Genomic DNA, 16,550 nt, shown 5'->3' with positions numbered 1-16,550 from the left:
ACTGCTTTTATATGCATTATGTTTCTAGCTAAAATAACATAACATTGAATGAGTGTAGGAATGCATCTATCAGTAAGGCCAATCCAGACGGTCTTTTTGATTAAGATTTAAAAATTATCTTCATTTAAAACATTCATTAACTCTACACTATATTTCAGTCACTTTTCTAATTGTCCACTGTGATTGATTCTTAAAAAACAACCCAAGTATTAATCTGTGGTTAGTAGGTGAATGACAAAGACACAGAGAACTCAATAATCCTGCCCAAGGTCATTCTGCTGACACATAACATAAGAGAGATTGAACTCAGACTGCCAGAATGGAGAGTCCACACTAAGCACTGTACTGTATTATATTATGTTTAAGTAATCTCTGTGCCATGTGAAGATGGAGGGAAAAAAAGTAGATAAAAGCAATGATTCTAAACCTGAAAGATAGAAATCGTTTATCTGTAAATGTTGGTGATATACATGGAAACTCATATATTATTTAGTTCCCCCTATTTTTTCACCTACTAAAATGTATTAGCTATACCCTACTTCTTAGCCAACTGTCCATTGAAAAATTCTATCTGAATTTTCCATAACACCCCCAGTTCTTTTTACCTAAACACATTTTTTACCTGAAAAACACACACACTATTTTTCTACTATTTTCTATCTTTTATTATTATTGTTATTATCATTATTATTATTATTATTATTATTATTATTATTATTATTATTATTTCAGAGAGTAAGGGAGAGGGAGAGAGAGATAGAAACATCAATGATGAGAGAGAATCATCAATTGGCTGCCTCCAGCACCCCCTCCTGGGGATAAAGCCAGTAACCCTGGCATGTGCCCTTGACCGGAATCAAACTAGGGACCCTTTAGTCTGCAGGCCAACACTCTATCCACTGAGCAAAACCCGCTAGGGCTACTATTTTCTATCTTGGTGTCAAGTCATCTCTGGAAAAAAAATCAAGATGTCTTCTTTGACTTCCCATTCTTCTTCACCCTCTCTATTTCCAAAGTCCACTAAGTGCAATACCCTCTACAATATAAATATATTTAAATCCATTGCCAATTCTAGCCAACCGCCTCTAGCCACTATTATGTTCTGCTTCAGTTCTCACCATAGCCCTCCTGCCTAAGTTCTCATCCATTAGACTCATTTTAAATATAACCTTATTGACAAAACCTACTTGTCATTAGCACAACAGTATCTGCCACAAATAGATGCTTGATAAATTGTTTTATGAATGAGTCATGTCACAACACTGTTTAAAATTTTCTCAATGATCTTTTTCCTTTTTGTATCCCAGTGCCTATCCTGGCATAGAGTAGATAAGTAATTGTATGGAGTAATTTAATGAATAAATGAATGAATGAATATAATCCTATATAATAAAAGGTAAATATGCAAACTGACTGAATGGTGAAATGACCACTATGATGTGCACTGACCACCAGGGGGCAGATGCTCAATGCAGGAGCTGTCCCCTGGTGCTCAGTGCACTCCCACAGGCTGGTGAGCACAGTGGTGGGGGGAGCCTCTCCTGCCTCCATAGCAGCGCTAAGGATGTCTGACTGCCAGCTTAGGCCCGTGGGCCTCAGACAGTAGATGGACATCCCCCGAGGGCTCCTGAACTTCGAGAGGGTACAGACTGGGCTGAGGGACCCTCCTGAGTGCACAAATTTCATGCACCAGGCCTCTGGTATAATATATAAAAGCCACAAAAATGTAGGTACAATGCATCATGTTTAATATGCATTTCAATGTGTTTTAGGTTTTGTTCACACTTGGGAAACTCCAAAAATATATTTATGTGGGTTTATAAGAACATTCAACATATTTATGGTCTCAAAACCTATGATGTCCTATTGTTAACAAAATGTCATTCATAATCTCCCTACTAAGGAGTTTTTCTCACCTGCAAAACAAGTGTGCCAGACAATAATTTAACTCTATCAACATCTTCAACCTATTACTATATCTCTATAATAATGGAACTTTTCCATCATCTTCCTGTGTAGATCTTGAAGGAAAAAAAAAAGAGGAAAAAAAAAAAAGAAAGACAACATAAGATCATGTAAATGTCTAGTTTCACTGTCATGTGAGATAATGTGCGAAAGATTTAGGGTATTTTAAGGAAAATAGCCTTTTCAGTATTGCAACATGACTTCATTTAAATTCCTCTTGGGGCTTTTTACTAATAAACTACTATTGGCTCCAATTAAAATAAAATCTTTCAGAAGCAAGTGTTTAATTTCTGAAGTACAGCTGGAAACTACTACTTTTTCACTCTAATAGCATAAACGAACTATTCAAAGCTGACATGTAATGCATTTTTCTTTTCATTAGCTTAAACATCAGCTGCGCGTGTGCTTTGCTCATACAATGGACATATGGTTGCTTGGATCAGACTGAGAGTGAATCTTTTTAATGATTTCAAGAAAATACAAAATGAATATACTTAAGTAGCCAGTTAAAGGTTATTTAGAAGGAATAACAAGTTGACATACCTGTCTTGAATCTGTAATCTACCTAAGCTTCAAGAAATTAAGGTTCACACATAATATACCATCATGTTATACAATTATTGATCAAAAGGGGAATACCTTAAATAAATGCACTCTAATCAATTGAAAGGCCAGGTAGGATAAACTCTTCTGAACTTTGGTGCATAGATTTATTAAACAAAGGTAGCCTTTTGGTCAATACATTGTCAGCTTTGAGTTTAAATTACCTTGTCTATTTTATACTGCCAAATTCAAAAGCAGTTCTGAACTCTTTGGAGGTCTGTATGTTCTCTATGGATTTTATTCAGAATATAAAGAATAGCTAATATTCTTTGTTCACCCATCTTGGCACTGTGCTATCCATTTTATATGCATTGACTCATTTAATCTACACCACAGCCCCGTGAGGCAGGAAATATTACTATCCTGATCTTGCAGATGAGAAAACTGAGGTCACACAGCTAATAATTGGTGGGCTGGTAACTGGACTCCAGAGACTACTCTCTGAACCCCAAAACTACACTATTTTCCTTTTGATAAGTAAAATCCTTGGGGCTTCTAGATTTCAGCATAACTGGGAGAATTAATGTTAATTGTCTGGCAATGAGGTTAACAAACCTATAGAGCCAACTTCGCCTAGGCCTTGAGCCTTCTCTGGTAGTTATCCAAGAATATTTTATCCCTTCTTAATCCTTGCTGTCTTAATTATGTATGTATGTATGTATGTATGTATGTATGTATGTATTTATGTTAATTCTCATCTGAGGATATTTTTCCATCGATTATATGAGAGAGTGGAAGGGAGGGGGAGAGACAGAGAGAAACGATGTGAAAGAGACACATTGATTAGTTGCCTTCCACATGTGTGTGACCAGGGAAGGGCCAGGGCATCCAACATATTTAAGGTCTCAAAACCTGGGTTGGCCTGCAACCAAGGTATTTCCTTGACCAGAATCAAACCCAGGATGCTTCAGTCCAAGGGGCGACCCTCTATCCACTGAGCCAAACCAGCCAGGGTGATCCTTGCTATACTTATTGCATGCATTTGAAAGTAGGAGAGGGTACAAGTTATTTTTTTTCATAGTTCAAAAGAGAATTCAGACTCCTTATAGGTCATCATCTCCAATGCTGCCACCAAATTATGTTTTCTATCATGAATGAAATGCATTTTAAAACAGTATTTCTAATACTATCATTTTTGAAAACTACCAATGATAGAGGAATTTGGCTTTGGAAGTTAACATAATGCTGTCACCATTGCTTTACATTATGCTGAGTAAGTGGGAAGAAAGCTATCATAGCAGAAAGTGCAATTAAGCTTATGTATGACGTCGACAAAAGCCCCATACCCTTCTTTAAAAAAAATCATTGAACAAATTTTTATTACCATGGCCCATATTTTTTTAATATTTAAAAAGCCAATATTATGCATGAAAAATGTGTTTGATCCTAACAGATTATATATCATAAAATGCAATGACTGGTGAGAATTTTGCCATTTTTCAAGTGGAAAAATTAACGATCTGAGTGAATGAGTGCTTTATGAAACATTACACAGTTATTAAGAGCAGTACTTCTAACCGTACTATTCAACTATACAGCTACCTTTCAAGCCTTGGGAATATCTCCAAAAATAATTAAAAAATAAGATACCAAAAAGAAAAGACTTTTCCATAGAACTAAAATTTAAAATCTTGATGTTTATAAATAATGTTAATATTAATAAATAATATTCATGGACTTAAATATTTTAGAAAGTAGTCTATGACTACATAACATTATACAAGGATGTAGCTCTCTTTCTCACTTTTCCTCACATTGTTTTCAAATTTTTTTTGTCACAATAATTGGTTAAATGATTATGGCTATGCAAGCATTTAAAATTGGACATGGACTAAGTGATGTTCTATGACAGCGGTTCTCAATCTTTGGGTCGCGACCCCTTTGACGGTTGAACAACCCTTTCATAGGAGTCGCCTAAGACCATCCTGCATATCAGATATTTACATTACGATTCATAACAGTAGCAACATTACAGCTATGAAGTAGCAACGAAAATAATTTTATGGTTGGGTCACAACATGAGGAACTGTATTTAAAGGGCCAGAAGGTTGAGAATCACTGTTCTATGATGACCTTTGCTCCCTTTTGTTTCACTGTGTTTTAATGGAGTTAACAAGTTGCTTACTTTTTAAAAAAAAAATTTAGTTTTGTTGTATTTCTCAGTACAAATTCTCCAATATGTTAATGGTCAATACAAATTTCTACATTATTAAACTTCTCAAAATCCATCAATTTAAATTTTTACCAGGTGTAATAGCCAGCCCTCAACATGGCCCACAGTGACCCCCGCCTCCTGGTATTCATGTCTTTGGGCACTCCTTTCCCACACCTATCTGTGTGTCCAGTAGAATATAGTGTAAGTGATGGTATGTTATTTCTTAGGCTATGTTACTAGTAAAAAGTCATCAAGGATCCTGGTCCTTCTCTCCCAGGTATTGCTTGCTTTGGGAACTTTAGTTGTTATGCTGTGAATAGCTCTATTGAGAGGCCCAAATGACAAGGAACTTAGACTGCTAGGCAATAGCTGGAAAGGATGTAAGACCTTGGGCCAAAAGCCATGAATTTAGAAGGGGATCCTCTGAAATAAAAGGTGAATCCAAAAGAGCAAGACATGGGGCTGAGGAAACGGAGTCAGAAAAGCAGTTAAAGAAATGCCCTGGGGATTGTATGTACACTATAGCATTGAGACAATAAATAAACATATAGATTTTTTTTAGAGTCAGGGTTCTCACTATAGAATAAGGGAGGTACTATTCGGAATGAGATAAAACAAAGAAGTACCTGATGGGATAGGATTGCATTGGAGATGAATTTATTATTTCATATATTATAGTAATATATTACCTTTGGGAAAGAATGAAGAGGAGATGAGAAAGCACATCTTAATCTGCTTATTTTCACACACATTAAAAAATAAATTCACATGAAGGATAAAGGAATAAGGAACCTTGTTGTTCACAAGGGATTAATAATAAGAATAGGATGGAAGAAATATAAGAGAGATTCATATCTGATAATATTTTTGTATAGTTTTAACATTTATAAGCATGTTAAAGTTATCCAATTAAAACAAATGACAACAAGGATATAGGCAGGGGAAGGAAACCTAAAACCAAATACATACAGCAACAAATGAGTTTGTTTTGAATTTTTAAGGTGTTAATATTGAGTTGCTTATACCTGATCGCTTTCTAAAGTTGTGTTGTGCAATACAGTAAGCACTAGAAATAGGCTGCTTTTTAACTTACCATTACATGAATACAAATTAAATACAATTAAGAAGTCACTTCCTCAGTCAGTCTATCCCAACACACGTGGCTACCATTTTAGTGTAGCGGTAGCTCAGGTCCATCATTGCAAAAATATTTGTTGGGCAGTACTGCTCCAAATATTTGCAACTAAGTATTGAGCACCTGCCCTCTGTGGGACACTGGTTTAGATTCTGGAAGAGTGAAATGGATATCACCTGTGTAGTTTTTCTGTGTATATTTCACCTGATGAGTTATAAACCTTTGAAAACCCCTCTTTGGCACTTGAAAATGTCCTAAACTATATCAGATTCTACCTACTAATACTATTCTCAGTCTGTTAGTCAACATCACATCGGTATGAATATAGATGACTTCCCCAACAAGAAAAAAATATATTTTTTACAATTCTCACCTGCGGATACAGTATGTCTTTTTATTGATTTTTAGAGAGAGAGGAAGGGAGAGAAAGAGAGACAGAACAACAGTGATGTGAGAAACATTGATTGGTTGTCTCCAGTACACACCCCAACAGGCATGTTCCCTGACCAGGAACCAAACCTTTAATCTTTGGTGTATGGGGCAACGTTCCAACCAACTGAGCCATCCAGTCAGGTCAAGAAAATATATTTTTTATTTGTGCTTTGAAAAATTATAGATGTATTTTCCATATTAATCATTTTAATCCCATGAAGGTTATGGGATTCCACATCTGCTGAAATTATACTAGTTATAACTTATGTTAAGAATGTCTGGAATTTCAGTTCCAACCTGTTATTTTTACTATATCAGAATTATCATTATTTTCAGTGAGTTATAATATTACAGTGTAACAGTATAGAATCAATCTCATTGAGAGAGTGATTTTATTTTCCCAATAGTACCTGAATACCATGATTTGTAAGAGCTTACTATGTACAAGGTGTACAAGATTAAGATTTTTAAAAAACAAATTCATTTTTTCTCATATCTGACAATCATTTATCCTGAAGTCTCCTACTATTACAATCAATATCTTAAACTTCAGAGAACCCAAGTTAATATAGTTTAAATATATAAACATTTAATTTATTCAACAAGTATTTTTCTAGAAAGTTGAACAGAAACAGTGAACTTCTTCAGTGAGAGAGTCTATTATATTGAATTACTACTTTTATGAATATTGCACTAATGTTGAAAGTATGAATAAAACACATTTTAAATGCAGTAGGAAACTATTTAAGACAACTAAAGTGGCTTTATAACTACTTAACCCCTGATTTTATTTTCCTTGTAAATCTGGATTCACATACACTGGTTTACAAACACTATTTTAAGCAAGTCTACTAAAGCAAATCAAGATTTATGACTATGCTAAAATTTATTTTTTAAAAATAGTTACAGAAACCCAGAAATGTGTATCAATGTAAGCAAGAATTATGAAAGGTCAGCCAGAGAAAAAAAGGGAGAGCTAAAGTTCTTTTGAAAAATAATATTTGGGTCTATCACAATCATACATTTACTGTGTTCACTTTCTCTGGCTATGTTTGGTTATAAGCAGAAGATGTTAAAAATAAAATAGATGAATGGGCAGATGAAAAAGGTATGAGTAGTTGAAAGAAAAGATGGCTGTGCCCTGGCTTGTGTGAATCAGTTGGTTGGAGCATCGTCTGGTACACCAAAAGGCCGCAGGTTCAATTCCCCTGTCATACCTGGATTGTAGGTTTGTCCCCAGTAGGGGTGCTTATGACAGTCAATGGATCAATGTTTCTCTCTCTATCTCTATCTCTCTATCTCTCACTAAAACCAGTGAAAATTAAAAAAAAAATGGATGGATAGATGCATGGATGCACAAGTGAATGAAAGGAGACATTAATTTTTATAACTCTCCTACTTCCAAAAATGTTTAAGGCAGCTTAAAAGAAAGGCAAGAATTCAATAAATTTTTAAAACAAGGCCAATGTATCAGGAGCCACATAATGAAAGTCGGGTAATAGAGGCATAATTATATATACAATTCTAGCATTAAGGCACAGCAAGCAACTCTGTATAAAACTGATCGCTTGTAAACCAGACAAAAATGAAGCAATGGGTAATCTGATTCATTTTATCTATGAAAATAAGCTGAGCAATTAGACATTTTAGAGAAAATTTTCCTCCTAACACTATGTGCTAGAAGGAATGAATGCATCACTTAGGTATTTATATATGTTTTGTTATTAAATAACATAAGGAACAACTGTCTTCACAAATAGTGTTACGGAAGATGTAAAAGCATTCTTCGTAAGACTTTTCTTTTAGATTTTTAGAGAGAGAGGAAGTGACAGAGAGAGAGAGAGGAACATCAATGTGAGAGGAAACATCCAATGGACTGACTCCTGCATATCCCCTACTGGGGATCTAGCCCACAACACTGGTGCGTGCCCTGACCTGGGACCAAACCGGCAACCATTTAGGACACAGAACGACCAACCGAGCCATGGGCCAGGGCTCATAAGACTATTTCTTATACAACATCAGCATCATCTTGTTCAGAAAGTTGAAGTACTAGAATTTTTAGTTTGCACCTTTTGGTTTTCTGCTATGATACAGAAATAGAACTTAGAGAATTTTGATTGTAAAAATTGAATAAATAAATGAATGAATGATTTTAGAATGGCTTTGGACAGGAGAAGAATCATAAATTATTTGAAGTCGATGTCAACAGTACTTACTTCTTGAAGGATGGACATTCAGGGTTATCAGGCAAAACAAAACAAAACAAAACACCAACTTCCATTAGTTTTAAATACTAAGTGTTTATGCCATAAATTGATATTTTCTTATGAAAATGAAAGTGACTTATAGTCTTGCTGTAGGAAGCCTCAGATCTAAAACCCAAAATAAGATAATCTATCAGAAAGTGACCACCACAGTTACCTGATGCATAATATTGTCTTGGGACAAGGAGACAAACATTGATTATTAAGTACCAGTAATTCTGCCAGAGGTTTACACATTTTGAAGGAAGTAGAGCATAACAGTCGTATGTCTAGATTTGTAGTCAAACTTCCTACTTGGGGTCACTTTTCTGTTTGCACTTTATATGCCCTGTGCTCTCTGGAGTTGTGCAAAGCTATAGCTCTGAGCAAATCATAAATTTATTCCTCAGTAAATTGGATGGTTGCACAATGGTTTTTGGACTTTACCCTGCATCAGAATCACCAGAAGGACCCATTAAAACACAGATGGCTGGGCCCCACCAACAGTAGGTCTAATATGGAAGCAAAATAATTTGAATCTTGACAAGTAATATTACTGGGACCACACATTGAGAATTATATGTAGCAGATATAACTGGTTGACTCCCTAACACTCATTACTAATATCTTTGTTAAAAGAACCATGAATTTGTTCAGATATTCAAACATCAAGAAAGTGATGTGGTTCTCAGCTCAGAAGTAAATCCGGATTATTACCCAGTCACTTCTCTAGTCAATGGTTGGTCTAAAGAGACCAGACACCCTGTTCTGGCCAATGAGAATTAGGGAAGTGCGCTGGGGAAGATTTCTGGAGAAGGCTTTCTTGTTCAAAGGGAAATATCAGAGAGATGATCCCTTTTCTTTCTCTGGACAATTTTTTCTGTCTAGATGTGACTCCTAGAACTACTATGGCAACAACAAAACGTTGTCATATCAAAATGGCAGAGAAAATTATATATATATCTTTGTTAGTGTTGTATTAACCCTGGCCTTCTTGACATATAAACCTGTAAGCTTTCTGTTACTCAGAGTTGAAAGAAGCATAACTGATTAAACCAGTGATGGTGAACCTATGACACGCGTGTCACCTCTGATTAAACCAGTGATGGTGAACTCATTTTTTTTGGTTGATTTTTCTTTGTTAAATGGCATTTAAATATATAAATTAAATATAAAAAATATAAGTCTTTGTTTTACTATGGTTGCAAATATCAAAAAATTTCTATATGTGACACGGCACCAGGGTTAAATTAGGGTTTTTCAAAATGCTGACTTGCCGAGCTCAAAAGGTTCACCATCACTGGATTAAATGATAATATCATGAAATCATAAACTTAAATATATTCAAAGATGGGAAAAGTGAGACTTGAAGGCTCACCCATATTGATAGTCAATAATTGCCCTGACTGGTTTGGCTCAGTGGATAGAGCGTCGGCCTGCGGACTGAAAGGTCCCAGGTTCGATTCCGGTCAAGGGCATGTACCTTGGTTGCTGGCACATCCCCAGTGGGGGGTGTGCAGGAGGCAGCTGATCGATGTTTCTCTCTCATCGATGTTTCTGACTCTCTATCTCTCTCCCTTCCTCTCTGTAAGAAATCAATAAAATATATAAAAAAAATAAAAATAAATAAAAAAATAATTTATAGAGACAACTTTCATACATAATTCTGCTGACTCCAAGGCCTATATTCTTTTCTCTGCTCTTCATACTGATGAATATGTTTTTTATTTTTTTTTTCATTTTAATTGTACCTATCTGGGTAGTTTTTGTTTTTTCCTTCAAACCAAGCAGAAATTTTAAAAAGTCTCTAAATTCAAATTTTGCTCAGATATATCACAACAGATGTTTAATAGCACTCTATTCCATATATTCTAAATGTAAATGTTAGCAGGAAAAAAAATGGAGAAAGTTATCATAGTATATTTAGCGATGAAGAGACCACAGAAAATAGGTCCTCATTAATAATAAAGGTTCTCTTTCACCTAGGTGTTTTAAACTCAAAAGGTGTTTTTATGGCTTCAGATTTTAATTCAAGAACAAGAACATCCTGTAGGATGACTACATTTCAAAAACTAAAAGAATCTTCAGAAATAAACAATAAAACTGAAGACATAAAATACTAGTGATTTTGGAACTGAGATCATGCACCAAATGCTTTGCCCTTCCTTTTTTTAAAAATATATTTTATTGATTTTTTTACAGAGAGGAAGGGAGTGGGATAGAGAGTTAGAAACATTGATGAGAGAGAAACATCAATCAGCTGCCTTCTGCACACTCCCTACTGGGGATGTGCCCGCAACCAAGGTACATGCCCTTGACCGGAATCGAACCTGGGACCCTTGAGTCCACAGGCTGACGCTCCATCCACTGAGCCAAACCAATAGGGCTGCTTTGCCCTTTCAACAACAGAGAATATGTACCTGTACGTGCCTTCATTAAAAAACGTTTGAGTTCTCTAATGACACCTATTTGACTCCACTGTGTGCATGATTTTGTCTTGATCCTGTGTTGTGTAAGATTAGAACTATGTATTTTCTATATTTTAACCCAGATTACACAGGTTCTTTGGGATAGCTGAAATGCTGATTGCTAAAGTATTTGAATTAGGTTCTTCCATCATTTCTTGTACCTTCTACTTACTGCCTATACAAATTCAACTCCCAAATTACATTTGTTTCTCATTTCTTTCCCTCGCTTCACACACTTGCCCTTCAATGTGTCTATATTGCATAAACGATAAACACCTTTCAACTCAACATATAAAAAAAATGAAGTCATCACCTCTTTTACCAGATGTGCCATCTACCATCTACATAAGCATCTAAACAAGTTGGCTGTGAGTCATTCTTGCCAACCCCTCTACCTCTACTCCCCTCTCTCATCAAATTGGTTCCCTTTTGCATCCTATATAATTCTGAAGTCCTGATTATTTTGAAAATCCCATTATTATTGCTGTAGTACAGGCCCCCCTCACCATGCCTCCTGTTGACTGAGATAATAGCCTCTCTAACTCATCTGCCATGTATAGTCCTCAAATCTGTCCATGCCGCTACAATCACAGCAATTGTTCTACCAATGTTCACCACTTCCCTGACATGGCTAAACCCTCTGGCAGATACTTAAAGGATGAAAACTGAGCTTTGCATCAGGGCATTTATTGTCTCCATTTTACTTATTACTCCCCTTCAGCTCCATCTACAGTAATTCCACATCTGTCATTTTATTGCGCAACCATTCAAAATAGCTTACAGCTTCCCCAACATATCATCTTATTTACACTTCTCTATACGTTCTCATTATTTCCTTCTTCATTACAGTGATTTCCCCCTCTCTTTTAAAAGTCAATACAGAGAACTGTTAAGGGAGTTTTTTATGACTTTCCCCTTTTCCATACCCACATCTCAGACTGGGTAAGTGTTCTGCTTTTGTGCCCCATATACTATTATTTGTCGCCCTATTATATATTCTACAAAGATAAGGTACTTAGAAGATACATTTGCATAAATTGTGTGGGTGCGCGTCAACTAAGTGTGTGATGTCATCATCAGCCTCTCTCACTAAATTAACTCATTCCTCTTCCCATATACCTTCCACCATCCAGTCAATCACTAAGTCAATAATTAAGCCTGCAGATTCAGCCTCCCAAGTATGCTTCTGGTACGTAATAGTTGTTCAGTAATTGTGTATTGAGTGAATATGTTTTTCTAGCTTAAGTTCTTATGATTCAGTAATCTACTACATATTCTTGGAATGGGAAAGTATTTTCCCAGTTGCCTAATTGTGCTCTAGAACTCATAATAAATCTGTTTTGAAATAATGCACTTACTAACTTTACCATTAGTTAAAGGAATTATTGAAAGAGCTGCAGAGCATTTACTTTGGGTCTCTCCCTATGGAAAAGCTCGCTCTTCAAACCTGTTCTGTTCTTATTCCCTAAAGCTCTGCCACTGCAGTGCTCGGCTTGGCCTCCATAGTGCACACACAGTACATTTAGTGTATTACTGATGGGCAAAGCTCTGAAGTTAAGAGGATTAATTAGGATAAAACTTGAAATGCCAAAAGCTAACACCAATTCCATGGGTCAGCAAAAATGCTCTGAAAACCTTTCATTTGAGGCGGAAAAAGCCTCTCAGATATTTTCTTTTTCTACCTCTGGAATTCTCCGAGTCATCAGGAGTCTGCCTGGAAGAGTAAAGAGAGAAACTACACATAAGCATTTTTGTTGTTTTTATTCTTAATAGTCTTAGATTTGTGTGTTCCTTTCTCCTTAAAGGAGCTCATTACTATGCATAAATGTCCATTGTCCTCAAGATTCCCAGAGATGCTCAGGCCTTTGGTGTATTGCTTTTTTCTCTATCATGGAAATAAATTATTTCAATAGATAACTACTTATCTATATATGCAATTAGCGCTATTTCAAGAATGCAAAACTGAAGTTCAGTGAAATTAAGTACATACGCCTAGATTGCTTACCTAGTAAAAGATGATTCCCAAAATAATTCAAATGACCAAGCTTTATCCTTTATTCTTTTAAAGACTACCTTTAAAAGGTTAACAATCTGTTTGGAGATGCAACAGGTATGTAGTGGCCACAAATGTAGCTTTTTCATGTATTATAGTGAAATTTCAATAACTCATCTGTTATATATTTACCTGTGTTTCCCATTACCTACAGAAAACAGGGAAGAAAATTCATAATGCTCTAGTCTAGATATACTAAGAGAATAGGGACATCATATCCATTCAAAGAGATTAGGGAAAATTCTTATAGCAAAGGTAACATGGAAAACCTTGGGCCTTGTAGAACAGCTAAGATATAAGCACACATAAAGTAAGTTAGGAGAGAAATATATTACAGAAATAATAGAGCATGAGAAACTACAGAAAAACTTATTGTTGTGGTTAAGAAATGAGAAAAAAAAAAGTTTACACTGTAATAACTACCGATGCAATAAAAGGGCAAGAAGGCTGACGGTTTGAGATCATACCAAATTGTGATTTTAATTGCAAGCCAAAGAATCTGTATTTAATTTGGTAGATAACTAATGGCTTTTGGAAATTTTGTAAGATTCTAACATGACTAGTGGTAAAAACAATTATTTCATAAATGCTCTGGGACAAAATTTATTCTATAATATAATAGTTTACTTTTCCTGGCAGTGATAAACATTCCTGGTAAAATAACCAGGGTAATTTTCTGACTTTCAGAATTTTTCTGATTTCTCTTCTAGGGAGTTAGACTGCTAAGAGCCTGATGAATTTTTGGTAGAGTTGTATATAATTTGGTATTGCTTATCTTATTATCTCTTTTTCTCTATGAATGGCCTCAACTGAGATGACATAGTTAAGTTTGCTTTTTCTAAAACTTCCTCTTCCTCTCTTAGAGCATATTTGAAATATAATTTTATCACCTGATTATAATTAATTTGCCTGAGAAGATCTTTGAGGAAAATTGAGAGGCAGAAAGAGAGATAGGGAGGAGATAGACAGGCAGAGACAGAGATTTAACGAACATTTGCATAGAGGTGACATTTGCAGCCACCGCTGTAGGCCAAGTCATAGCACTTTGAGGAAGATCCTCATTTTGGAGAAAATACATGGAAGTGAAGTTAGCCGAAGTGAAGTTAGCCAAATTGACAGAGATGAGCAGAGAGAATTAGGAGAATCAGGCAAACGTAACATTTAAAAACATACATTAAGAAATATATTTATTTATTTATTTATTTATTTATTTATTTATTTATTTATTTATTTTTCCCTTTAGTTTCCAAGGGAAACTTGGTTGTCAAAGTTAAATGTATCTTTGCTGATAGTATTTCCCACTTTTGAGGGAGAAGGAGCTTTTATTCTTTTGGTGATTACGTGTTCATACGCAGGAATATCTGCATCGTCTGGGGAAAAGACTTTGGCAATCAAAATGACTGTCCACAGGCAAGATGAAAGTACTTTTTGACACTCTTGTTATTACTATTACATTATGATAGAAGCTTATCAACCTAAGACATTTTTTTTTCTTTTTTCTCAGCATTCATTAATAAAACTGCACTTATGTAATGCATTGTAGGAAAACTGTCCTACTCAATCAATAAAAGAATAGGTTAAAAATCGATAATCATTGGTAATCTCTTTATAGAGAATGGTAGTAGAACTAACTGTCCAGCCAGGAGCGCTGAGTAACACTTATTTTATCTGCATGTGAGGGGGAATGACTGCATTTCACCGATAAGAGGCTGGGGAAATGGCACCTGAATTGGAAGGTTAATAGTGGAGAACCGGGGAGGTTGCAAGTATCAAGGGCTGCGACAGAGGGAATGCCTGCAGAGACCGTTTGCAACAATGCAGTATCAGTCATCAAGGCAAGACAGAAGCCAGGATAACATACCAGCCAGAAGGAATAAAAACCAGACTCTGCTGACCCAACGGCTACAAGGCCACACATGTCAAGCTCTTCCCTTAGCGAGTGCTGCAGTCATCTACCAACTAGGCTCTCTCCTGGCAATGACAGCAGGTCACAGCTCTCAGGTATTGCTTAGGAAATGACCTGTCAGCACATCATCTCTGGACACAAGGACAAGATAATTGTCCCAAGTTCTGCCAGGCAAAAGTCCCAGTCGTCTGAGGAAGTGGTAATATGAAATATAGTGCATTTTTAATAATGTTATCTCTCACTATCCCTTGTGTTAATAGGAAACATTATGAAGGTGGCAGTAATATTTTGTCCTATTTGGCTATTTTTTTTCTAAATCTTTCTTAATGCTGGGGATTTATTTCTAACTTATATAAATAATAAGGAATGACTATGTTCAATGATTAATCATAATCAACACTGATTTTCCTTCCATTTTCCGTTTTGTACTTCAGTCAAAATGGAATAAACACAGATATAAGTTTCAAATCCATTAAGAGTATGTTTGGTGTATGTAGTTGGGAAATTAGCTCATTATTAAAACAGATTTTTAAAGATTTATAGGAAGAGTCAAGCAGACAAAATTGCCCAGTCAGGATATTTCATTTATTTTATGGGATAAAGGTAAAATTATATGATTTCTATTATACTTTCTCAGCTGTTACTCAAATTGATTACAACCATAAAGGAATTTCAAATTCTGATTCATTACCATGTTAAACGACTATGAAGACTTCTAAACAAAAAAATTAAACTCTGCTTCCTCTTCCTAGTACTAGATTCACTCAGCAAGATTTCTTAAAGACGGTCACCATATTTTCTTTGTACCTAAATGTGTTTTAAAAATAGCTACAGTTGAAACAAAGTAAGAACTAAGCATGCTCATTGATTTTAGAAACTAGAGGGAATTGCATAATGCTTATAATCCAAGGGAGGATTATCTGTATGGATTTCAAAATAGATCCTACCTCCCAAAATGTTGTGACATTTTAGAAAATGTTGGTTAAGTGTCATGCATTCCTTCCAGCTTTAAAAAGTCACAATCCAAGAGGTTCTGAAAGCTTAATTAGCAAACAACAAATAGAAAAGTAGTACTACTCAGGGAGCAATATAAAACCTCAACAAAACACACACATTAAAAAAAAGCTGGAAGTTTCTTCAAAAAGTTAAAAATGGAACTCCCATTTGACCCAGTAATTCCACTTCTAGGAATATATCCCAAGAAACCAGAAACACCAATCAGAAAGGATATATGCACCCCTATGTTCATAGCAGCACAATTTACAATAGCTAAGATTTGGAATCAGCCTAAGTGCCCATCAGCAGATAAGTGAATTAAAAAACTGTGCTTCATCTACAGAATAGAATACTATGCCGCTATTAAAAAAGGAACTTTTACCACTTGCAACAGCATGGATGGAACTGGGGAGGATTATGCTAAGCGAAATAAGCCAGTCGGAGAAAGATAAATATCACATGATCTCACTCATATGTGGGATATAATGATCAACATAATTTGATGAACAAGAATAGATCCAGAGACAAATGGTGGGGGTTAGGGAATGGGGTGTAGAGAGCAACCAAAGGACTTGTACACATGTATATTAG

At 35.5% G+C, this 16,550-nt stretch overlaps 1 protein-coding gene across 1 annotated transcript in view; it reads right to left on the bottom strand.

The window, feature by feature from the left end:
* The window catches only part of CTNNA3 (catenin alpha 3), a 1,315,594-nt gene that overhangs the window by 268,215 nt on the left and 1,030,829 nt on the right, over positions 1 to 16,550 (bottom strand). The window lies entirely within an intron of this gene.

The sequence above is a fragment of the Myotis daubentonii genome, chromosome 13 (genome assembly GCF_963259705.1).
Source record: "Myotis daubentonii chromosome 13, mMyoDau2.1, whole genome shotgun sequence".
In the NCBI taxonomy this organism is placed as follows: Eukaryota; Metazoa; Chordata; class Mammalia; order Chiroptera; family Vespertilionidae; genus Myotis; species Myotis daubentonii.
Note: the sequence above shows the minus strand (reverse complement) of the source record. Positions and strands in the feature narration are given on the sequence as shown.